The following is a 25,694-nucleotide window of genomic DNA, read 5'->3' on the forward strand; positions in this document are numbered from 1 at the left end:
GCACCTTACAGTGTTCCTGGGTGATGGGGACAATGTGTTGAACAGTCTTGGGCCCTGGTCGTTCTAAATCGTTTTTCTTGGGCTTATCACACCTTTTGATTTCAGTGGTAGTATCTTACAGAGTCTTCCAGTGTCAATAGGGGACTCATTTTTGAGTGTGGTTGGAGAATATAGCTTTCATTATTTTTACAACGTAGATGAGGGTAGACTTTTTACGTCTGAGCTGGAGAGAGTACTGCCTTAGTGATATTAGTGGTTATTCGTGGTTCAGTTCCTGTGCGGCGTGAGAACGGGCCGTAATGGGTCAATACACACACTGTAATTTTCCAGTCTGGCCCGCAGTGAAGGGTAATGTTCGTGCTCAGTAATATTCTGCATATTCGTGCGAGTATTAGCGCGCCCAAGAACGTCATCGTTGGTTTTCTTCCTCTTGTCTGGAAGGTCTGTCAGAGCCAGCCCGCCATCTTTTTAGTAGAGGCGTCTGTTGCCTTTTAGTTTGCTTTAAAGGGAAGGTCGTCCGTCAGGCATTACTTCTTTCTCACGTTTTCCATTCGTGACATGACAGTGTGTTTGCTTATCTGTTGGGGAGATGGAACGTATCCCCATCGTAAAGCATGTTGTTTTCGGTGGCCCAGTGGAATGTTTTCTTTACGTTGCTTTGTAGTTTGTGTGTCTTCTGAAAGTTATCATACCTTTTCTAGTGTCATCTGTTAAGGTTGACATAAAACTATGGTTATAAGGGAGTGCATCTAAATGTCCACGGGAGATTAATCTTGTTCCCTGATGGTGCTGCAAACAGCCTGGCCTTACAACATACTGTTGTATCCTTGTGTTCCACTTGTACTGGTTGAATCCGTCTTGCTCATGTGTTATGACACAGTGGTCACATTCAGCAAAACTTTTTGCACAGTCGGTGTGAAGCATACCTTATTTTGCTTGTTCTTCAGTGCCCAAACAGTTTGAGTGTAGTAGTTAAGCAACTGAGAGAGGCAACATCTTCCCGCCCTGGAACCATGTTGTCCTGGATCATGTACAGCATCTGACTGTGTACAGGTGGTCAGTTTACATCGTAAGGACTCCTTAAACTTGTGATAATGTGAGGTGTTAGTGCAGCCAGCAGGTACGGTAGTTTTATGTGGGAGGAGGTGGGTGTTTACCTTCTTCATTCACGGAGCTGGGCGATGTGACTCAGTTTCAGAGTCGAGACTTTTTGTCCAGAGGATATGACATGCTCGTGCAAGATGTGTTTTGCATTTCTGTATAAAGACCAAGTTCCAGGGCTCTGGTGCTGGGGTAAACTTTATGGCCGTGTTCTCGTTGACCCCCTGGAAACCCCTGTGGCCAGGTGGTAACATGGTGGATCACTGTTTAGGAAGGAGCCAAAGAGGGTCGTTTATTGTTAAGGTTGTTTCTGGTTCGTTGAACAGCCATCCACATTGCTTTATCACACTTGACCTCCTGACGATCATCCGTTTAGACGCTATCATCTGCTCTGAGTAGGCTGAGGGAATCAGTGGTCTTCGATTTGGGTTTTGTATATATATATATATATATATATATATATATATATATATATATATATATATATGTGTGTGTGTGTGTGTGTGTGTGTCTGTGTTTGTCTGTGTTTGTGTGTGTGTGTGTGTGTGTGTGTCTGTGTGTGTCTGTGTATTATTTTACTGATGGCTGTTTTTCATGTGTCTGGCATGACTTTTTATTGCATAGTCTGTATTCATCAGTTCGTTTGACAGGTTTTCTCCTTGCTGGGTGAGCTTTGGCTTTCTAAAGAAAGTCTGAAATTCTTTGTTCGCTTCCTGTACAGGAATCGTCTTCCTAGTTCTGCTCTAGACCTTTTTTTTGCCTTGTAATCACAGGTAAATGTCTGCTGCATGTCTGAACTGCTTTTGTGGTTATGCAGTTAAGCACGCTGCATTGATGTTTGGCACTTCAAAGGATTTTGGCACTTAGCAGGATTTCCCATTATGTCCCATTTCATTGTTTTACATCTTCACATTTTATCATTTTACAGTTAAAAGTGAACTTAGTGAATTCCCTCCCATGGTTACGTGCGCCTTACCGTGACGGTTCAGCATCCATACATGTTTTTACATCAGTTTGGTTGTGATGAGAATCCAGTGTGTTTAACATGGTGACGACACACATTACCTCTACTGCAGCTCTTGTGTCATATTTCCTCTGGTTGGTTCTCGTATGTGCTGACTAAGGGACAACTTTCCAGTCTAAGTTGTTCTCTCTCTCTTGCCGCAGTTCGTCCGAAGGATTTTCTTGGCTGTTTCCATCTTACGTGTTGTGGGTTGAAGTTCCCTACGAAGGTTGTGTTTGGGACTGGATGTCTGTATTTCTGTTCTCTTTGTAAATTCAGGTGTTTTTTTTCCATCTGGTTGTTTATAGATCAGTGTAGCGGCCTGCTTCTGGTTTTCAACTTTGACAACAAACATTTTTTAGTGCATCATTTGAGGAACTTGCACGTGCTCAACTGTTACAAGAGAGTTTTACAAATGGCCCAGATCCTGCTCATGGTCTTCCAGTGTTGTCTCACCTGTGTAAGTAGTAATATGGGATCCAAACCAGAGTGCTCATATGATATTTAATATGAGTTTTTGTGAAGTCTGCGAACGCTGCATTTGACTCTGTCAGAAGTCCTTGTATATAGTACTTCTCTCACATCTGGGGTGGATCTAGCTCTGTATCCTTACTTGATAGAGTTAAATCAAAAGAGGTCCGACTTGTAAACTGTCCCAGGCTAACTTCCAAACTTGACCCCCTTGCCCTACTCCGCAATGTTGGTTCACTTTCCCTCTTCTATGGGTATTACTTTGGTTTTTGCTCCTGAGAGCTGGCTGCGTGTGTGCCCCCTACTATTAGCTACATACTCAATACTCGGCAAGCTGCTGCCTCACTTGACTACTGTGCGGCCGTTGGCAGCTCAAGGGTGGGCCGTTTTGATACCTGCTTCTTTCCCTACACGTCGGAGTTTTGGAACTCTTTACCTTCTCATGTCTTTCCCAGTAACTATGACCTGGCACGTTGTAAAAGACAAGTTTTTTCACTTCCTCCAAAATTTGTAAATACTTTCCCGTATCTTTCCTTTTTCCCTTTCATAATCTCATATAATTCAGTTCAGACCCGGCCTTGATGTGGACGTTTGTCCGTGACTGGAGCCTTCAACATGAAAAAAGGGGAATTTTATTTGTTTTTATGCAAGTTCCAGTATGTTGGCATACGTGATTATTGCACGTCTTGCATCAGATTTATTTTCTTGTGTGTGTGTGTGTGTGTGTGTGTGTGTGTGTGTGTGTGTGTGTGTGTGTGTGTGTATGGAGGGGGGTTTGTTGAGCATGGTAGACTAGGAGTGCTTCCAGCTGCTGTAACATATTGTGGTGGGATACCATCTGTTGTGTGACTGATGGTGTGCATATGTGACTGTTTATATGGTTGTGTGACTGGTGGTACGGATCTGTGACTGTTTATATGGTTGTGTGACAGATGGTGTAGATGTGTGACTGGTGGTGTGGATGCGTGACTGATGGTGTGGATGCGTGACTGATGGTGTGGATGCGTGACTGATGGTGTGGATGCGTGACTGATGGTGTGGATGCATGACTGATGGTGTGGATGCTTGACTGATGGTGTGGATGCGTGACTGATGGTGTGGATGCATGACTGATGGTGTGGATGCTTGACTGATGGTGTGGATGCGTGACTGATGGTGTGGATGCGTGACTGATGGTGTGGATGCATGACTGATGGTGTGGATGCTTGACTGATGGTGTGGATGCGTGACTGATGGTGTGGATGCGTGACTGATGGTGTGGATGCATGACTGATGGTGTGGATGCTTGACTGATGGCATGGATGTGTGACTGGTTGGTTGACTGTGCGGACGTGGTACACACACACACACACACACACACACACACACACACACACACACACACACACGGTGTTTACCTGGGCCAGTATTATACCAACCTGGTGTTTGCACCGCGGGATTTTCCACTCTTAAGTAGGCAATAATTCCTGGGGGGCTGCGGCCAGACCTTGGCCTGACGCGAAGGTCGTGTGGGACGACCTGAGGGTGAGGTGAAGGTTGTCAGGTACGACCTGAGGGTGAGGTGAAGGTTGTCAGGTACGACCTGAGGGTGAGGTGAAGGTTGTCAGGTACGACCTGAGGGTGAGGTGAAGGTTGTCAGGTACGACCTGAGGGTGTGAGGTGAGGTACGACCTGTAGCTAAGGTAAATATTATGAGTTACGACCCTTACCTTAACATGATTATGTTACCAAGACGTGTTATCTTCATCATTATCTGACCCAGGTTATCCAACTCTTGCTTGTTATATTGCCTCTGATATCTTACTTTTGATATCTTAACCTTACATAATATTCTACTATGACTGACTTGTTTCCTGTTATCTTTATTCGTTTTCTTAACCTTACTGATTTATCTCTGATCTACTTTGTACTCCTTATCTTTCCTTTATTATCAGAGCCTTATAAGTTATCGTGCCCATACTACTGCTACGAGTAACATCTCTTTTTTTATGGTATTTGAGACAACACGGGCAACTGAATGCCCTAATCTTGGCCAGTTTACACACACACACACACACACACACACACACACACACACACACACACTGTTTGAGAGATGTAGGAATAGATCCCAGAAGATATAACTTGTTAAGATTGATGTCAAAAAGTATATATATGATAAAAAAGGGGTGGGTGACCGGGATAAAATGACTGAGGACGTGGCTCATACGGAAAGTATGCATATATTTAAGAATATGTATGATCGGTGAGATTTTTCAAAAGATGGGATTTTACGAATGTAAACCATCCTCCATTTACAGAACAAATAGATACAAATACACATGTCTTTCTGTTGGCTTATCATTGTCACGGTACACTGTGTCGTGGCCTCTGTGTCATGGTGCAGTGTATCCTGCCTTCTTCTGGCCTGCCTGTGTCACGGTACACTATATCCTGGCCTCTGCTGACCTGCTTGTGTCACGGTACACTATATCCTGGCCTCTGTTGGCCTGCCTGTGTCACGGTACACTATATCCTGGCCTCTGTTGGCCTGCCTGTGTCACGGTACACTATATCCTGGCCTCTGTTGGCCTGCCTGTGTCACGGTACACTATATCCTGGCCTCTGCTGACCTGCCTGTGTCACGGTACACTATATCCTGGCCTCTGTTGGCCTGCCTATGTCACGGTACACTATATCCCGGCCTCTGTTGGCCTGCCTGTGTCACGGTACACTATATCCTGGCCTCTGCTGGCCTGCTTGTGTCACGGTACACTATATCCTGGCCTCTGTTGGCCTGCCTGTGTCACGGTACACTATATATCCTGGCCTCTGCTGCCCTGCTTGTGTCACGGTACACTATATCCTGGCCTCTGTTGGCCTGCCTGTGTCACGGTACACTATATCCTGGCCTCTGTTGGCCTGCCTGTGTCACGGTACACTATATCCTGGCCTCTGTTGGCCTGCCTGTGTCACGGTACACTATATCCTGGCCTCTGCTGGCCTGCCTGTGTCACGGTACACTATATCCTGGCCTCTGCTGGCCTGCCCGTGCCAGTGGTCTTGTCAGTCACGTATCCAAGTCTCTCCACCCGCCATGAAGGACCCGCCGCCATCCTCCAGGACCTCTTTCCAGGCTTCCCACTTGCCTGGAAGAACCTGAGTAAGACAGATTTTTGTCTAATTAGGAATTCATCTCTGAGAAGTCCGAGAGAGAAATGGCTGGAAGGCACAGTTATTTATTGTGAAATTTGACATTGGAGCAGAAAAGAAATGGTCGAAATGATGAATATTTCAATGAATTTCATCCTTTTTTTTTAAGTGAGTCATGTTCACCGACAGTTATGTGTATTTTGTATTTATTATTCGACTTCAGATTATTTTTTAAGGGATTATGTGCTTATGGTCAACGTGTATTAAACTCTGTAGGAAAACTGAGCCAGAAAAATGGCCTGGATTAAGTTTGGAAACATCCTGAAAAGTTTGACCTGCCAACACCTGTACGAAGAGTAAGTTGGAGAGGCAAGTTATGATGGGTAAGACAATGCACTTATGGAATGTGTTTACTGCTCTGTGGGAGTGGCTTGTTTATGTACGTATTTCTGGTGCCTTACACGCATTTACTGGGTGTGTATATAGTGACACTGTACTTTAGTGTACCACGGTATACTGGATGTGTATAGAGTGACACTGTAGTGTACTGGGTGTTTATAGTGACACTAGTATACTACGGTGTACTGGGTGTGTAGTGTTGCAGGGTTGGTCTAGAAAGGAAAGTAGCAAAGGTTTCAGTTGGCTGTGGGAGAGAAAAAGAGGAAAACACACACACACACACACACACACACACACACACACACACACACACACACACACACACACACACACATACACGCGCGCGCGTACAAGCCTAGAGAAATGTAGACACATGTAAACATGCATCAGCTGTGCTAGCACATAAACGATCTTCAGTACAAGAGCACATATGTATGTACATGGGAGCACATGTGCACTGAGCAGAGAGGTAAACGTTCTTAATATTTCACCGAGACATTCAGGCGCATCGACCTATTACAGGACTGTTCTGGTGTGTATGTTGGCAGCTAGGCCGTCTTGCTGGTGTACAGGGGAAGATTTGGATGTGCTTCTGCTCCGCGCGCGCGCTCGCGTGTGTGTGTGTGTGTTTATGTGTGTGTGTGTGTGTGTGTGTGTGTGTGTGTCTCAGAGAGGAGTCTTGGTACTTACAGTCGCCCCCGGTAGTTAAGATCCGTGACAGAATCTGTGAAGACTGTGAATGGTCTTTGCACGCTCACTGCTCCAGCAGTATCGTGTGCCCTGATTGATGGTGTTAGTATACGACGTGGATATGTGTGGGAGAATATTAGCGGCTTGCACAGCGGCATCGCTGGTCTAGCCTCAATTGTCTCACAACTCCGTAAAGTCCTGTCTGCCATGTGTTTTTTTCTTTCTTTCTTGCCAGTGTTGGTCTGTTGTGTTCGCTGAAGGTAAGGGTATATCTGAAGTAAATACTCGGAGATTCTCCATCTTGTTCCTTTCAAGTAAATATGTGTTCGGTTATTCTCTCTCGCAAATTCATTTTCCTTCCTCAGTTCCCACTGAAGGAGTTGGAACTTTTCACCATTAGAAAAATGTTATTTTCAGTGGTCTTTCGGGAGGTGGGTGGTTTACGTCTTTTTGTAAATTCTTAGTTTCTTCCCGTGTGGAAATGTCCATATTTATTCTTGTATCATCTGTGGAAGAGGATATGAAATTGTGGTTCGTTAATTGTTTCAGTGTCAGACATGAGAATGAAGAGATGTTGTAGATAAGATGGTTTACATCAGCGTCTTGTGTTGTGTTAGTTAAGAAGTTGTAGATGTACATCTTCCTCCTCTTCCCTATATTCCCATATCTCACGCGCCTTGTGAGCTAAAGTCACAAGGGTCTCGTATATCGACAGCTTTAGCGAAGTCTATATACATCACAATAGGATACAGGTTGCTCGTCAGCTGAACTATAATGTTATTGTATTGCTCACACAACTGACTGAGTCAGTATCTCTCCACCCTGTAACCATGTTCCTCCGAGCTATGGCGATTATATGATTTTAAAGTCAGTCGACTTACATCTGTAGACCTGAATATTTTGATGATGTGCAACGTCGCTCCTAGAAGTATATTTTCATATTTTTCTTACTTTTTCTTCTTACGTCTTTTGTGGGGCAGGATAATGTGCGTCTGATCCAGAATTTTTGAATGGTGCCAGATGTCAGGCTCTCTTTCCAAAGGATGATGACTGCTCGTTCCAGTGTTGTTCTGCAGTTTTCCTCTGAAAGGGCAAGGTCCCAGGAGTTTGGTCTTGTAGTTCCGCACCCGCAAGATGGCCAGGGCCCCCGTGTGTGTGTGTGTGTGTGTTGTGTGTGTGTGTGTGTGTGTGTGTGTGTGTGTGTGTGTGTGTGTGTGTGTGTGTGTGTGTGTGTGTGTGTATGTGTGTGTGTGTGTGTGTGTGTGTGTGTGTGTGTGTGTGTATGTGTGTGTGTGTGGTTCAGAGCCACCATCGCCAACCACTGCACAACGGAAGGTTGTACAAAATCCATAGGTATATTCCCAATGGCCCTTTCGATGTCTTGCGTTGTGGTAACGCAGTTTGCTATGTATAACGGAGGAAGAAGTCTAACTGGATCTTTTATTCTATAATGTGTAATGTTGGATCTCAGAACATGGACTTATATTGCTGTGTTTGTTATCTTGTCCATTTCTTTGCCGTCATCCGGGTATGTTTCCTCTCCTGTTCCTGGGGGGGCCAAGTGGTCCTCCATATGCTGTGTTTATATGAACGGGATTCTTTGTTTGTTTGTTTGTTTGTTTGTTTGTTTGTTTCATATGTCAGTGATGGCTCTTCCCCACTGTCTCTTGAATGTCATGTGATATGAGATTCGTTTTTGAAGATGAAAGGAAAAGGAAGGTGACCTCTTGACTCCGAAGATGTCTCGATAGTTAAAGCTTCAGATGGATGCTAGAAAAACAGCTCCTCGGATCATCAAAATGTTCAACAAATTGCAGGAAGAGAAAGTGTCAGGTGACTGTGAGCGAGCTGACGCATCACCTGTATTAAAAAATGGATATGGAAAGTGTGTTACGAGCCGAGCAACACGCACGTCAGTGTGTGAGAAACATTATTTAGAGACGGAATCATGAAGGTCCCAGAAGAATATATATCAGTAACCGACCTTCAGCCTCTGGTGTATGGAATGATAGATAATGTTTGACGGATCAGAATGAATTGTTTAGTCAAACATCTGACAACTGAGACTCCAAAGTATACTTTGTTATGTACTTGGACTTTCTTAAAGCCTTTGGTAAAGTACCGTATGAAAAAATGCTGAATAGATCAAAAAGATTCGGTATAGGAGACGGTGTATACGTGCCTGGATAGCGGACCGGCTCTTCGAATCGAAACATAAACTGGTATTATATGGGGAAGGATCCGACTGGCTTCATATGTCTGGTGCAGTTCATAAGGCTCAGTCCAGAGACCCGCACTGATCATCAGACACATCAATTCTGGAGACGAGACGCACCAGTGGACTCTCGAAACTTGCAGACAACTCGAAATTAGGAAACAAAGCCAAGCCAAGGGAAGACTGCCAGATGATTCACAAGGGTTTTGGGCGGACTGATAGAACGGAAGGATTTCAACGTAATGCAAACTGGTGCCAGAAACATAATGTAAACACATTATTAGATAGCAAAATGACCTAAGAGTGTTTATCAGTAAGGACCATATATACGGTTAACTGTGTCTACCTACGTACAGTAAAGCCAGTGTGACGCTAGATTGCATGTTTCTCTCCTCTCTTCTGCCGGCAGTTGAGCCAGAGGGAGATGTGGGTAGGGGAGGAACCATCTGGTTCACTATACTGTTCCTACCATTATTGTTAGGCTTAGACAACACACAGATTAACCCGTCATGGACCAGCAGGGATCCTGTCTAGCTCTGCCCATGTCTGTACGGTGGAGTCTCATCTGCTGCTGTGATTATGTAGTAAGGACGAACACTGTAACCACCAGACTTTGATGTGTCGTAATGTGAGACCACCAGACTTTGATGTGTCGTAATGTGAGATTACCAGACTTTAATGTGTCGTAATGTGAGACCACCAGACTTTGATGTGTCGTAAGCTGAGACCACCAGACTTTGATGTGTCGTAATGTGAGACCACCAGACTTTGATGTGTCGTAAGCTGAGACCACCAGACTTTGATGTGTCGTAAGCTGAGACCACCAGACTTTGATGTGTCGTAATGTGAGACCACCAGACTTTGATGTGTCGTAAGCTGAGACCACCAGACTTTGATGTGTCGTAATGTGACACCACCAGACTTTGATGTGTCGTAATGTGAGACCACCAGACTTTGATGTGTCGTAATGTGAGACCACCAGACTTTGATGTGTCGTAATGTGAGACCACCAGACTTTGATGTGTCGTAATGTGAGACCACCAGACTTTGATGTGTCGTAATGTAAGACCACCAGACTTTGATGAGTCGTAATGTGAGACCACCAGACTTTGATGAGTCGTAATGTGAGACCACCAGACTTTGATGTGTCGTAAGCTGAGACACGGGAGACATTGATGTGTCGTGAACAGCGACACAGCCGCCATTGATGTGTCGTATGTGGAGACCGTACATTTTGACGTGTCGTAAGCCCAAACAAACGTTGGTATAATCGTGCGCTAAGACGTAGGCAAGGTTAGTGCGTCGTATATGCTCATGATGGATGACGGCAACACCGGCTACCTTGTGTGGCTGCATGACAGTGGGTGGACACAGTACAAGCCGGTGATGTCGTAAACGTAAAGCAGGTGTTGGATGCGGACGTTGTCAAGTGGTACTGGACGACAACACTTGCTCATGGTGACGACTACACGTGTGAGGTGGTGTAAGTCGTGGCTGGTGTCGTGCGTGTGAGTAACACTTGCTCCGGTGCCGGCCGCCCCTGGCCACGGTGCGGAGGGGAGTGCCGCCCTTGCCAAGTGGGGCTGCTGGCCGCCAACGTACACGTCCCGGTGCCAAGCATGTACATGTTGCCCGTCGCCAACGTGCATTTTACACGTCCCTTTTATCGTAGGCACAATGGTGTGTGATGCAATGTAGGGGGGGAGAGGGGTACCTGTGGTGAAGGTATGGGAGGGTGATCGTGAGTGATGGGCTTTCCCCCGAGGCAGAGAGACGGGTGGAGAAGCAGCAGGTGACTGGCCAGGTGCAAGAGGCTGGCATCACCTCCCAGCTTGGCATCAACATGTGCTATACACGGAAGTCCCCCCCACCACCTTGTGCCGCTTATTAAACCCCCAGCCGAGTGGTGTGGGGCCCTCCTGTTGCTGGTGGTCAGGGTGGTGTGGGGCCCTCCTGTTGCTGGTGGTCAGGGTGGTGTGGGGCCCTCCTGTTGCTGCTGGTCAGGGTGGTGTGGGGCCCTCCTGTTGCTGCTGGTCAGGGTGGTGTGGGGCCCTCCTGTTGCAGCTGGTCAGGGTGGTGTGGGGCCCTCCTGTTGCTGCTGGTCAGGATGGTGTGGGGCCCTCCTGTTGCTGCTGGTCAGGGTGGTGTGGGGCCCTCCTGTTGCTGCTGGTCAGGGTGGTGTGGGGCCCTCCTGTTGCAGCTGGTCATTGAAAACCATGTTGTTCTGGGATACCCAGTTATAGACTTCGTTTATCTCCTTGTAACCTCTCAGCATCTTTTATTGTCGTGATTTTCATCCTTATTCTTGTGATCTTGTTTCCTCTGAAAAGCATGATGTGAGACTGTGGTTCATGCTTGCGTCAATGTCAGATATAATAATGAAGAACGGGAAGGGCGCAAGTACAGTGCCTTGGGGGACTATCTTACTATGTAGGCGCTGGAGACGGCATGGCTTCCAACTAGATTTTTCCGGTTATTCCCATCTGTGTTAGTTTATGTTCCATGACACAATGGTCACATTTGTCAGATGCTTTTGCAAAGTCTATGTAGATCACGTTAATATTTTGTCTGTGTCCCAGAGCTTCAACGGTCTTATCACAGTGGTCAGGTAACCGAGAGAGAGAGAGAGGAGAGAGAGAGAGAGAGAGAGAGAGAGAGAGAGAGAGAGAGAGAGAGAGAGAGAGAGAGAGAGAGAGAGAGGCAAGATCTTCCCGCCTGAAACCATGTAGTCCTGGGTTATGTAGAATTATCTTCTATATGGTTAGTCAGCTTGCTTCTTGAGACTCTTTCCAAGATTTTAATGACGTGCGATGTTATTGCTGTCGGTCGGTCGGTTTTTGGGATCGCTTTGTGGCGCGATGTAAATGTTTGTTCAGAACTCATCTGAATGATGTCAGCATCTGGACTTTCTTCTCCTGAGGATATTTATTGTTCGTGCTGAAGGTGTTTTGCGTTTCTTTATGAAGACTGAGTTCCGTGAGACCGGGCCTCGGGCTGAGTGCATGGACGTGCTCTCAATGACCCTCTGGAAATCGTGTGTAGGAATGGTGATATATGCTAAGTGCAACACTGGGAGGTTTCCATTTAGGAAGAAGCCTGGTGGGTCATTTGTCTTTAATGTTGTTTTTGGCTCACTGAATACCGACTCTGCTTGCCTTTATATAGAATCTTACTCACCTCCTGGCAGTGATGCGGAAATATACCTTCTGTTTTAAGTGGGCCAGTGGAGTATGTAGTCCTGGACTTGCGTTTTGTATGAGTAAAAGTATTTTGGATTATTTCTCATTACATTATCGGTTTTTTCCTCTTTCTTTTCCTGTGTTTCACATGAGAGCTTATGGTCTGTGTTCAGTCATTTATTTCACAGGTTTTCTTTCCTTTGCAGGGTGAGTTGTGGCTTGTTTAAAAGGTGTGCAGTTCATTTTGGCCTGCTGTAAAGTGGTCGTCTTGCTCGTTCTAACCTACACCTTTGGTACTTTCTTGTGGCTGGTATATGTACAGTTGTGGTCATGTTTGGAGTACCAAAGTGGTGGTGTCAGTTACACAGTCCTCCTCTGTTGTGGTACTCAGCAGGGTTTCCAACCATTGTCTCGCACACACATTGATCACCTCCTCCTCCTCCCAGTTCCTAGGTTGTATGTGAGACAGGACCAGATGGGTGGTGGTGGCCACCAACATTTCCCCAGACTGTATGTGAGGTAGGACCAGGTGGGTGTTGTGAGTGCCTCGTAATGTTGGAGTAAGACAGGTGTTTGTCCCTGGAGCACCTCCCTATACTCCAGGAGGAATTGTGGACAAGAGATGCAATTTATGTTACCAGTAGTCACGCAAGGAAGATATGTACCCCCAGAACCTCCTTACCCCGCCAAAGAGAGTTAGTACTAGAGCGTTGCATCTGTTTGACCCGCTGGGGAAGGTAGGGTCACATACGGTGCTGTGAGGGCCTCTCTTACGGGGTCGGGAGCAGTATTTGGTGTGACACCTGGGAACACCTTCCTGTATCCTCAAGTGATGGTTCAGACACACGCAGCTGTTGGGCTCATCTACACCTGTCGACCCGCCATCCAACATCTGCTTTTTTTTTGTTCCCGTCATTGAGAGAGAAGCGACAGCCGCGCCTGCCAGAAACATGCGGCTGTTAGTGTGAAGCAAGGAGAGAGAGAGAGAGAGAGAGAGAGAGAGAGAGAGAGAGAGAGAGAGAGAGAGAGAGAGAGAGAGAGAGAGAGAGTGTTCCTCGACGGTAGCCGAGGCAAGAATGCATCCAGTTGCTCAGCGTATATTTTTGGTGCATCAGGGAGTCAGAGGGCGTGTTAGTGGCCGGGTTGTTGTTGTGGTTGCTTCCGCAGGAGAGACCACAAGGAACGTCCACACCTACAACCTGCCAGTGGCATCTCACTAGCAACCACACGACACGCAAGTTGTACGTTAACAAGACATCATATGGGAAGATCTCGGCGTAACCAGTTTACGACGATCATATTCACAGAACACGTTCATTGAATCATTTTACGTTATGCGAAATGGCCATATTATTATGAGTATAAGAATTGAACTTAGTTAATGGACATCAGATAGACGTTATGAGATGATTATATGCAAATATCATATCATTTGCATGTATTAGGTCGGACGGATTGGATAATAAGGACATCCCAGAGAAACAATTTGTTCAAAAATTTTAAAAGAAAGATTCGGTAACTATACCTCCAAAGTTATCATAATGGTATCTTTTGTATGAAAATTAAGCGTAAGTTGTTGAGGGGAAAGTTGTGAAAGATTCGACAAACGCTCGTGCTAGACGCGTGTTACGAGTAAAGCTGTTTATGTATGACTAAGAATTATGGTTTTGTATGTGATGAGGGAAGGTGTGCGGGTAGGTTAGGTCTGGTTGTCAGTCCTGAGACCGAGAGTGTAGTCCCCACCCACACCGGCATCACTCAACCACCTCGACTCCCAGCTGCGCACCTTACCTCCTGACATATTAACATCATACATTGTTTATTCATCTGTGATTTTGCTTTTTAATTTGTTTAGGGCGTTGGTTGGTTGGGGGGGGGGGGGGTGTATTCTGTGGGAACGCCATTCTGTTAGGGAGCAGCAGAGACTGGATCAGAGGCGTGTGTGTGTGTGTGCAAAGTTTAGTTATGGTCAGCCAGCAGGCTGAGACGGAGGAGTGAGATAACATACAGACAGACAGACAGACAGACCGACAGACAGACAGACAGACAGACAGACAGACAGGCAGCAGACAGACAGACAGACAGGCAGACACCAAGGAACGCTTAATGATCTGTTGTATAGACACACAGTGACGTGGCATCAGATGTACTCAAAACAGACTCTATTATATTTTTGTCCAGGAGAGGAAATAGTGCAGAATTCTGACAGGCCTGAGATAAGCTGGATTTACTTGAAAAGTAGCTGGACAAATTCTGAATTAGTTTCATTGTTGGTCTTCCCTGCGCCTCCGCCACCACCACCACCACCACCGTACTCTTGGCAAGAATGGGAAGACGTAAACCTCGACGTGGCGGCCACAGGCTTCTTTGGCTTCTTTTTTTTTCACTGCTCCCTTCCAGCGAAATGGCCTCAAGGCCCAAGTGCTTCACCATCTGTCGGTGGCACCTGTACACTTCTCCATGACTCTAGTGGCACACCATCCTTCTGCTGGAGGCTGCGGCCCTGTGTTCTAGTAACAGATTTGCTCTCTACTGGAGGCTGGTTCTCAACTCCCATCTCGTGCCTGCTTCTTCGACACCTAGAGAAAATGAAGCAGAATTTCCTGCGTTACTAATACTATGATAATGAGAGAGAGAGAGAGAGAGAGAGAGAGAGAGAGAGAGAGAGAGAGAGAGAGAGAGAGAGAGATGAATTACTGAGCACTTGAGTGGTCTTAGGTGTGTGAGGTTGAGTTGTTGAGGAGGTGGTGTTGGTGCTGTGGCAGCCAGCTGATGCTGATGGTGACGACGATAGTGATCATGATGGTGGACATCATGACTAGGATTATGACTCACACACGGTGGTGATAGTGAAGATGGGGGTCTGATCTCTGGTGATGGTGAAATGATGCCTGTATGAAAGCGTCATTGATCAAGAAACGCCATCGTATGTCTGTGTGGGTCTGGGGATGGCTGCGGCTTCCAGAAACAGCTTGGTTGACCCAACCCAGCAGACCAGATGATGTGGATAGAGATACCTTCATGATGGTGATGTGGGTACTTTTGTGAGCATCTCATAATGTCGTTATGATTGTGACATGAGTAGCGTTTATGGTTGTGAAGACAGTGGCTGAACTTGACGAAGCTGGCATCAAACTACTCTCTCTCTCTCTCTCTCTCTCTCTCTCTCTCTCTCTCTCTCTCTCTCTCTCTCTCTCTCTTCTCTCTCTCTCCAGATGGTTGGCAGCCACCAACCAGGGGTGGTATAATTATCGGTACTACCCGCCTGTGTTTCGGAAGGGTTAGCGAGGGCTGGGCGGGCAATGGGCCATCACTTCAGTAACTGTCAAGTGTCACTCCTTTGACCCATGTAGTTGTTTTTCTCCCTTCCGCCACATCCACACGTAAGCTGCTGGCATTCATTCCACAAACATATTATCTCTCCATGTCACACTTAACTCACTTGACGACACGTAACACGCAACTCGTTTTTCCTACCTAGATTGCCCTGCGGTGAGCGCTACGCGCTTGCTCTGCTACTTGGCAAAATATCGAGATAGATAACCTTACGTAACTACCCTAACTGGCAGACAAACAAGCAACAAATTAACCAAATAACAACACACAACTGGCAGACAACAAGCAACACATGAACCAAACAACAACACACAACTGGCAGACAACAAGCAACACATGAACCAAACAACAACACACAACTGGCAGACAAACAAGCAACACATTAACCAAACAACAACACACAACTGGCAGACAACAAGCAACACATGAACCAAACAACAACTCACAACCGGCAGACAAATAAGCAACACATTAACCAAACAACAACACACAACTGGCAGACAACATGCAACACATGAACCAAACAACAACACACAACTGGCAGACAACAAGCAACACATGAACCAAACAACAACACACAACTGGCAGACAACATGCAACACATTAACCAAACAACAACACACAACTGGCAGACAACAAGCAACACATGGACCAAACAACAACACACAACTGGCAGACAACAAGCAACACATGAACCAAACAACAACACACAACTGGCAGACAACAAGCAACACATGAACCAAACAACAACACACAACTGGCAGACAACAAGCAACACATGGACCAAACAACAACACACAACTGGCAGACAACAAGCAACACATGGACCAAACAACAACACACAACTGGCAGACAACAAGCAACACATGGACCAAACAACAACACACAACTGGCAGACAACAAGCAACACATGAACCAAACAACAACACACAACTGGCAGACAACAAGCAACACATGAACCAAACAACAACACACAACTGGCAGACAACAAGCAACACATGGACCAAACAACAACACACAACTGGCAGACAACAAGCAACACATGGACCAAACAACAACACACAACTGGCAGACAACAAGCAACACATGAACCAAACAGCAACACACAACTGGCAGACAACAAGCAACACATGAACCAAACAACAACACACAACTGGCAGACAACATGCAACACATGAACCAAACAACAACACACAACTGGCAGACAACAAGCAACACATGAACCAAACAACAACACACAACTGGCAGACAACAAGCAACACATGAACCAAACAACAACACACAACTGGCAGACAACAAGCAACACATGAACCAAACAACAACACACAACTGGCAGACAAACAAGCAACACATTAACCAAACAACAACACACAACTGGCAGACAACAAGCAACACATGAACCAAACAACAACACACAACCGGCAGACAAATAAGCAACACATTAACCAAACAACAACACACAACTGGCAGACAACATGCAACACATGAACCAAACAACAACACACAACTGGCAGACAACAAGCAACACATGAACCAAACAACAACACACAACTGGCAGACAACAAGCAACACATGGACCAAACAACAACACACAACTGGCAGACAACAAGCAACACATGGACCAAACAACAACACACAACTGGCAGACAACAAGCAACACATGAACCAAACAACAACACACAACTGGCAGACAACAAGCAACACATGAACCAAACAACAACACACAACTGGCAGACAACAAGCAACACATGGACCAAACAACAACACACAACTGGCAGACAACAAGCAACACATGGACCAAACAACAACACTCAACTGGCAGACAACAAGCAACACATGGACCAAACAACAACACACAACTGGCAGACAACAAGCAACACATGGACCAAACAACAACACACAACTGGCAGACAACAAGCAACACATGAACCAAACAACAACACACAACTGGCAGACAACAAGCAACACATGGACCAAACAACAACACACAACTGGCAGACAACAAGCAACACATGGACCAAACAACAACACACAACTGGCAGACAACAAGCAACACATGAACCAAACAGCAACACACAACTGGCAGACAACAAGCAACACATGAACCAAACAACAACACACAACTGGCAGACAACATGCAACACATGAACCAAACAACAACACACAACTGGCAGACAACAAGCAACACATGAACCAAACAACAACACACAACTGGCAGACAACAAGCAACACATGAACCAAACAACAATACACAACTGGCAGACAACAAGCAACACATGGACCAAACAACAACACACAACTGGCAGACAACATGCAACACATGAACCAAACAACAACACACAACTGGCAGACAACAAGCAACACATGGACCAAACAACAACACACAACTGGCAGACAACAAGCAACACATGGACCAAACAACAACACACAACTGGCAGACAACAAGCAACACATGGACCAAACAGTATCATAACCAACACTTGGCTCCAGGGCAGCAAGTAGCACACGGCTCTGCCATCGTGCCCAAGTGTCGTACCGTCGTGCTTGAGGGGTCACACCGTCGTGCCCAGGGTCGTACCATGCTGCTGAATGGTCGTACCGTCGTGCCCAGGGTCGTGCCATGATGCTGAACGGTCTTACCGTCGTACCCAGGTTCGTACCAATGTGCTGAACGGTCTTACCGTCGTACCCAGGGTCGTACTAATGTGCTGAACGGTCGTACCGTCGTGCCCAGGGTCGTGCCATGGTGCTGAACGGTCGTACCGTCGTGCCCAGGGTCGTGCCATGGTGCTGAACGGTCGTACCGTCGTGCCCAGGGTCGTGCCATGGTGCTGAACGGTCGTACCGTCGTACCCAGGGTCGTACCAATGTGCTGAACGGTCGTACCGTTGTACCCAGGGTCATACCATGGTGCTGAACGGTCGAACAGTCGTACCCAGGGTCGTACCAATGTGCTGAACGGTCTTACCGTCGTACCCAGGGTCATACCATTGTGCTGAACGGTCGTACCGTCGTACTCAGGGTCGTACCATGATGCTGAACGGTCGTACCATCGTACCCAGGGTCGTACCATGGTGCTGAACGGTCGTACCGTTGTACCCAGGGTCGTACCATGGTGCTGAACGGTCGTACCGTTGTACCCAGGGTCGTACCATGGTGCTGAACGGTCGTACCGTTGTACCCAGGGTCGTTCCATGGTGGTGAATGGTCGTACCGTCGTGCTCGGAGGAGTTAATAGTAACAAATAAATATGAGGTTGTAAACATTACTTTTATGGCTACAAACTATTAAAAAAGTACGTATATTAAAATCATCCGGTAAAATATACTCCTTTTTGTACGAGGTATAATTTGTTTTTCTGTATTATAATAAGCACTCGGTTGTGTTGTGATGTTGCTGGTGTGTTGTATCCTCTGTCTGTCACTGTTAACAACACAAACCTCGCATCACATGTTTGCTGGGAAACTGAAGTTCCTACATGTGGAACTTCACTTACTTAGCTTTGGTCGAGTTTGCCATAATTATTAGTTTGCCATAATTATTAGAGTTTGCCATAATTATCATTCATGATCATGTTTCGTGGTAAATTAAGGTGATAGCTGTGTTGATGGTGCCCGAAGCCAAGTCTCTTCAATCCCAGATAAATTTTTTGATGCAGTGATTTAATTCCTCGAGATTTTTTAAATAAGGTTCTTGATGCAGTGAATAGAATTTTCATGTAGTTGCTCACTTCTTTTGGTACTGTAATTGAGTTTCTTGTTGTGTTTGATTAGATCAGCTTACTATGTATATTTTCAATTGACGATATCCTGGGATGTGCTCTTTTAAAGCCAGACTGCGCGGGAAGTTATGATATTGAACACAATCTGCCAAACGATATGATGGAATACAACCCGGGGTTCATCTGAGTGTAGAGGTCATGGTCGTTAATGGTTCTGGCCCCCTGTGATTCACCTGTCAAACACCAGGGGGCCTGGATGTGGTGGTTACGTACGCTTATGAGCGGTAACCTTCCTAGTCTCAGACCCAACTGTGGGTGTAGAAGACCTCCGAAACCATCGTAAGGTTTACATAAGGTAAGGTAAGGTCCCAGACCCAGCTGTGGGTGTAGAAGACCTCCGAAACCATCGTAAGGTTTACGTAAGGTAAGGTAAGGTCCCAGACCCAGCTGTGGGGGTAGAAGACCTCCGAGACCATCGTAAGGTATACGTAAGGTAAGGTAAGGTCCCAGACCCAGCTGTGGGGGTAGAAGACCTCCGAAACCATCGTAAGGTTTACGTAAGGTAAGGTAAGGTCCCAGACCCAACTGTGGGTGTAGAAGACCTCCGACACCATCCTAAGGTGTACGTAAGGTAAGGTAAGGTCCCAGACCCAGCTGTGGGGGTAGAAGACCTCCGAGACCATCGTAAGGTATACGTAAGGTAAGGTAAGGTCCCAGACCCAGCTGTGGGGGTAGAAGACCTCCGAAACCATCGTAAGGTATACGTAAGGTAAGGTAAGGTCCCAGACCCAGCTGTGGGGGTAGAAGACCTCCAAAACCATCGTAAGGTATACATAAGGTAAGGTAAGGTCCCAGACCCATCTGTGGGGGTAGAAGACCTCCGAAACCATCGTAAGGTATACATAAGGTAAGGTAAGGTCCCAGACCCATCTGTGGGGGTAGAAGAGCTCTGAAACCATCGTAAGGTATACGTAAGGTAAGGTAAGGTCCCAGACCCATCTGTGGGGGTAGAAGAGCTCTGAAACCATCGTAAGGTATACGTAAGGTAAGGTAAGGTCCCAGACCCAGCTGTGGGGGTGGAAGACCTTCGAAACCATCGTAAGGTATACGTAAGGTTAGGTTAGGTCTCAGACCCACCTGTTGTGGGAAGCCTCGTAAAGTTTATGTAATAGAATTATATTAGTGAAGAGTGATGACTGATGATAATTATGATTTATAATAATGAATACTTATGATATACCGGGATGGCCACATCTCAGACACAGTAATGAAGATTAATGACATACGATGACTGAATATTGAACGCTTAATGTATATAACACGTCAGAATGACGATGTGCAACGAAAGTCAACTGGTAACACGAAACTTTTGGCCAGAAATCGTATAGCTTGCGATCTAAACTTCACCCCCTCAAAATAGCCATGCAAATCCCCAGCTCTATATATCATATGCTTTTTTTTTTTTTTTATTAAAGTACTGGCAAAAAATTCTTTATAATCGGATATCGTGGATCCTTGTGTGTGCATATATATATATATATATATATATATATATATATATATATATATATATATATATATATATATATATATATATATATGATTACAGGATGGGGGAGGGGGGCGAAAATCCTGGGAGCCTTGAAGAATGTGTGGAAGTCGAGAACATTATCTCGGAAAGCAAAAATGGGTGTTTGAAGGAATAGTGGTTCCAACAATGCTGTATGGTTGCGAGGCGTGGGCTATGGATAGAGTTGTGGTCTCCCACTTCTCCTCGTTCCCTCCACCTCCGACACATATATCCTCTTGGTCAATCTTTCTTCACTCATTCTCTCCATGTGCCCAAACCATTTCAAAACACCCTCTTCTGCTCTCTTAACCATGCTCTTTTTATTTCCACACATCTCTCTTACCCTTACGTTACTTACTCGATCAAACCACCTCACACCACACATTGTCCTCAAACATCTCATTTCCAGCACATCAACCCTCCTCCGCACAACTCTGTGTATAGCCCACGCCTCGCAACCATATAACATTGTTGGAACCACTATTCCTTCAAACATAGCCATTTTTGCTTTCCGAGATAATGCTCTCGACTTCCACACATTTTTCAACGCACCCAGAACTTTAGCCCCCTCCCCCACACACCCTGTGTGTGTGTGTGTGTGTGTGTGTGTGTGTGTGTGTGTGTGTGTTATACACTGATAGATGGATAGATTTTGACTAACCACAGTGTACATAATAGACATTTTATTACAACTAGAAATAAGATCATTTGCTCTAGTACGCTAAAATACACTACTGTTGTCCAACAAAATCTCTCTCACTATTTTACATGGTAAACATATCAATAAGCAGTAGGCTTGGTAGAATACATTATCTGTACGTACTTAGAATATCATGGGCGACCTTATAGGGAACGTCTTTCGCATAATTCGAAAATAGATAATTTATGGAATTCAAATCATGGAAATCTCTTTGAATTTTGAGTATTGGAACATTCCTCAACCCCATGTTCCTCAGTCTGTACACAGCTACATACTCAGACATACACACGACGTATACACACACACACACATACACACACACACACACACACACACACACACACACACACACACACACACACACACACACACATATATATATATATATATATATATATATATATATATATATATATATATATATATATATATATATTTTTTTTTTTTTTTTTTTTTTTTTTTTTTTTTTTTTTCATACTATTCGCTATTTCCCGCGATAGCGAGGTAGCGTTAAGAACAGAGGACTGGGCCTTTGAGGGAATATCCTCACCTGGACCTCTCCTCTGTTCCTTCTTTTGGAAAAAAAAACAAAAAAAAAAACGAGAGGGGAGGATTTCCAGCCCCCCGCTCCCTTCCCTTTTAGTCGCCTTCTACGACACGCAGGGAATACGTGGGAAGTATTCTTTCTCCCCTATCCCCAGGGATAATATATATATATATATATATATATATATATATATATATATATATATATATATATATATATATATATATGTATATATGATTGTTGATGATACAGCAACAGGGGTAGGGGGAACCACATGATGAACAAGACACGTCAACATGAAGTAACTCCCTGGCTGCTTGGCCGTGTTAGGAGTCACCTGGTGAAGCGTAACTGATCTTATGGTCCTGATTCATGTGAGAAGGAACCCGTGCATGATGAGTACTTCATCCTGCACCATCATCATGTTATATAATGTCAGGAGTACTTCATCCTGCACCATCATCATGTTATATAATGTCTGGAGCACTTCATCCTGCACCATCATCATGTTATATAATGTCTGGAGCACTTCATCGTGCACCATCATCATGTTATATAATGTCAGGAGCACTTCATCCTGACACCATGATCATGTTATATAATGTCAGGAGCACTTCATCCTGCACCATCATCATGTTATATAATGTCAGGAGCACTTCATCCTGCACCATCATCATGTTATATAATGTCAGGAGCACTTCATCCTGCACCATCATCATGTTATATAATGTCAGGAGCACTTCATCCTGGACCATCATCATGTTATATAATGTCAGGAGCACTTCATCGTGCACCATCATCATGTTATATAATGTCAGGAGCACTTCATCCTGCACCATCATCATGTTATATAATGTCAGGAGCACTTCATCCTGCACCATCATCATGTTATATAATGTCAGGAGCACTTCATCCTGCACCATGATCATGTTATATAATGTCAGGAGCACTTCATCCTGCACCATGATCATGTTATATAATGTCAGGAGCACTTCATCCTGCACCATGATCATGTTATATAATGTCAGGAGCACTTCATCCTGCACCATGATCATGTTATATAATGTCAGGAGCACTTTATCCTGCACCTTCATCATGTTATATAATGTCAGGAGCACTTCATCCTGCATCATCATCATGTTATATAATGTCAGGAGCACTTCATCCTGCACCATCATCATGTCATATAATGTCAGGAGCACTTCATCGTGCACCATCATCATGTTATATAATGTCAGGAGCACTTCATCCTGACACCATCATCATGTTATATAATGTCTGGAGCACTTCATCCTGCACCATCATCATGTAATATAATGTCTGGAGCACTTCATCCTGCACCATCATCATGTTATATAATGTCTGGAGCACTTCATCCTGCACCATCATCATGTCATATAATGTCAGGAGCACTTCATCCTGCACCATCATCATGTTATATAATGTCAGGAGCACTTCATCCTGCACCATCATCATGTTATATAATGTCTGGAGCACTTCATCCTGCACCATCATCATGTTATATAATGTTTGGAGCACTTCATCCTGCACCATGATCATGTTATATAATGTCTGGAGCACTTCATCCTGCACCATCATCATGTTATATAATGTCTGGAGCAGTTCATCCTGCACCATCATCATGTCATATAATGTCAGGAGCACTTCATCCTGCACCATGATCATGTTATATAATGTCAGGAGCACTTCATCCTGCACCATCATCATGTTATATAATGTCTGGAGCACTTCATCCTGCACCATCGTCATGTTATATAATGTCTCGAGCACCTCATCCTGCGCCATCATCATGTCATGTAATGTCTGGAGCACTTCATCCTGTACCATCATCATGTTATATAATGTGTGGAGCACTTCATCCTGCACCATCATCCTGTTATATAATGTCTAGAGCAGTTCATCCTGCACCATCATCATGTTATATAATATCAGAATTACTTCATCCTACACCATCATCATGTTACATAATGTCTGGAGCACTTCATCCTGACACCATCATCATGTTATATAATGTCAGGAGCACTTCATCCTGCACCATCATCATGTTATATAATGTCTGGAGCACTTCATCCTGCACCATCATCATGTTATATAATGTCAGAATTACTTCATCCTGCACCATCATCATGTTACATAATGTCTGGAGCACTTCATCCTGACACCATCATCATGTTATATAATGTCTGGAGCACTTCATCCTGCACCATCATCATGTTATATAATGTCAGGAGCACTTCATCCTGCACCATCATCATGTTATATAATGTGTGGAGCACTTCATCCTGCACCATCATCATGTTATATAATGTCTGGAGCACTTCATCCTGCATCATCATCATGTTATATAACGTCAGGAGCAGTTCATCCTGCACCATCATCATGTTATATAATGTCAGGAGCACTTCATCCTGCACCATCATCATGTTATATAATGTCAGGAGCACTTCATCCTGCACCATCATCATGTTATATAATGTCTGGAGCACTTCATCCTGCACCATCATCCTGTTATATAATGTTAGGAGCACTTCATCCTGTTATATAATGTCAGGAGCACTTCATCCTGCACCATCATCCTGTTATATAATGTTAGGAGCACTTCATCCTGTTATATAATGTCAGGAGCACTTCATCCTGCACCATCATCATGGTATGTAATGTCTGGAGCAGTTCATCCTGCACCATCATCATGTCATATAATGTCAGGAGCACTTCATCCTGCACCATCGTCATGTTATATAATGTCTGGAGCACTTCATCCTGCACCATCATCATGTTATATAATGTCTGGAGCACTTCATCCTGCACCATCATCATGTTACATAATGTCTGGAGCACTTCATCCTGCACCATCATCATGTTATATAATGTCTGGAGCAGTTCATCCTGCACCATCATCATGTTATATAATGTCAGGAGCACTTCATCCTGCACCATCATCATGTTATATAATGTCAGGAGCAGTTCATCCTGCACCATCATCATGTTATATAATGTCAGGAGCACTTCATCCTGCACCATCATCATGTTATATAATGTCAGGAGCACTTCATCCTGCACCATCATCATGTTATATAATGTCTGGAGCAGTTCATCCTGCACCATCATCATGTCATATAATGTCAGGAGCACTTCATCCTGCACCATCATCATGTTATATAATGTCTGGAGCAGTTCATCCTGCACCATCATCATGTCATATAATGTCAGGAGCACTTCATCCTGTTATATAATGTCAGGAGCACTTCATCATCGTAGTTATGATACAGTTATTGTTTCTGTAACCCCGCGGGCGGGTGTCGTGTCCTACCTGGCTGACGGAAGGTCTACGTAGCATCATGCAAGTCATGGCTGGTAATACGGTGTTATGTGTGCACTCTGCCAGACTCGGGTCAACCTGTGTGTTGTACACCTCACGTGGAATGTTTGGTGTATACAAAGAGGTTGAAAAAGGATCCAGTGAGAATGTTGGGGACCTGACTGACTGGCCAGTGTTGACTGTAGCTGAGTATTACGTATTGGTCCTCAGCCTGCATCCCTCCCTGCCCATTATTGACATTGTTTGTATAATGTGTGTACATATATCTAATTCCTCTGACATCACTACAT

General features: G+C 44.9%; 1 protein-coding gene across 1 annotated transcript in view; it reads left to right on the forward strand.

The window, feature by feature from the left end:
* LOC139763134 (uncharacterized) overlaps window positions 1-25,694 on the forward strand; it is a 286,157-nt gene that overhangs the window by 254,913 nt on the left and 5,550 nt on the right. The gene's annotated exons all lie outside the window — the stretch shown is intronic.

This window comes from Panulirus ornatus, chromosome 46 (assembly GCF_036320965.1).
Source record: "Panulirus ornatus isolate Po-2019 chromosome 46, ASM3632096v1, whole genome shotgun sequence".
Classification (NCBI taxonomy): domain Eukaryota; kingdom Metazoa; phylum Arthropoda; class Malacostraca; order Decapoda; family Palinuridae; genus Panulirus; species Panulirus ornatus.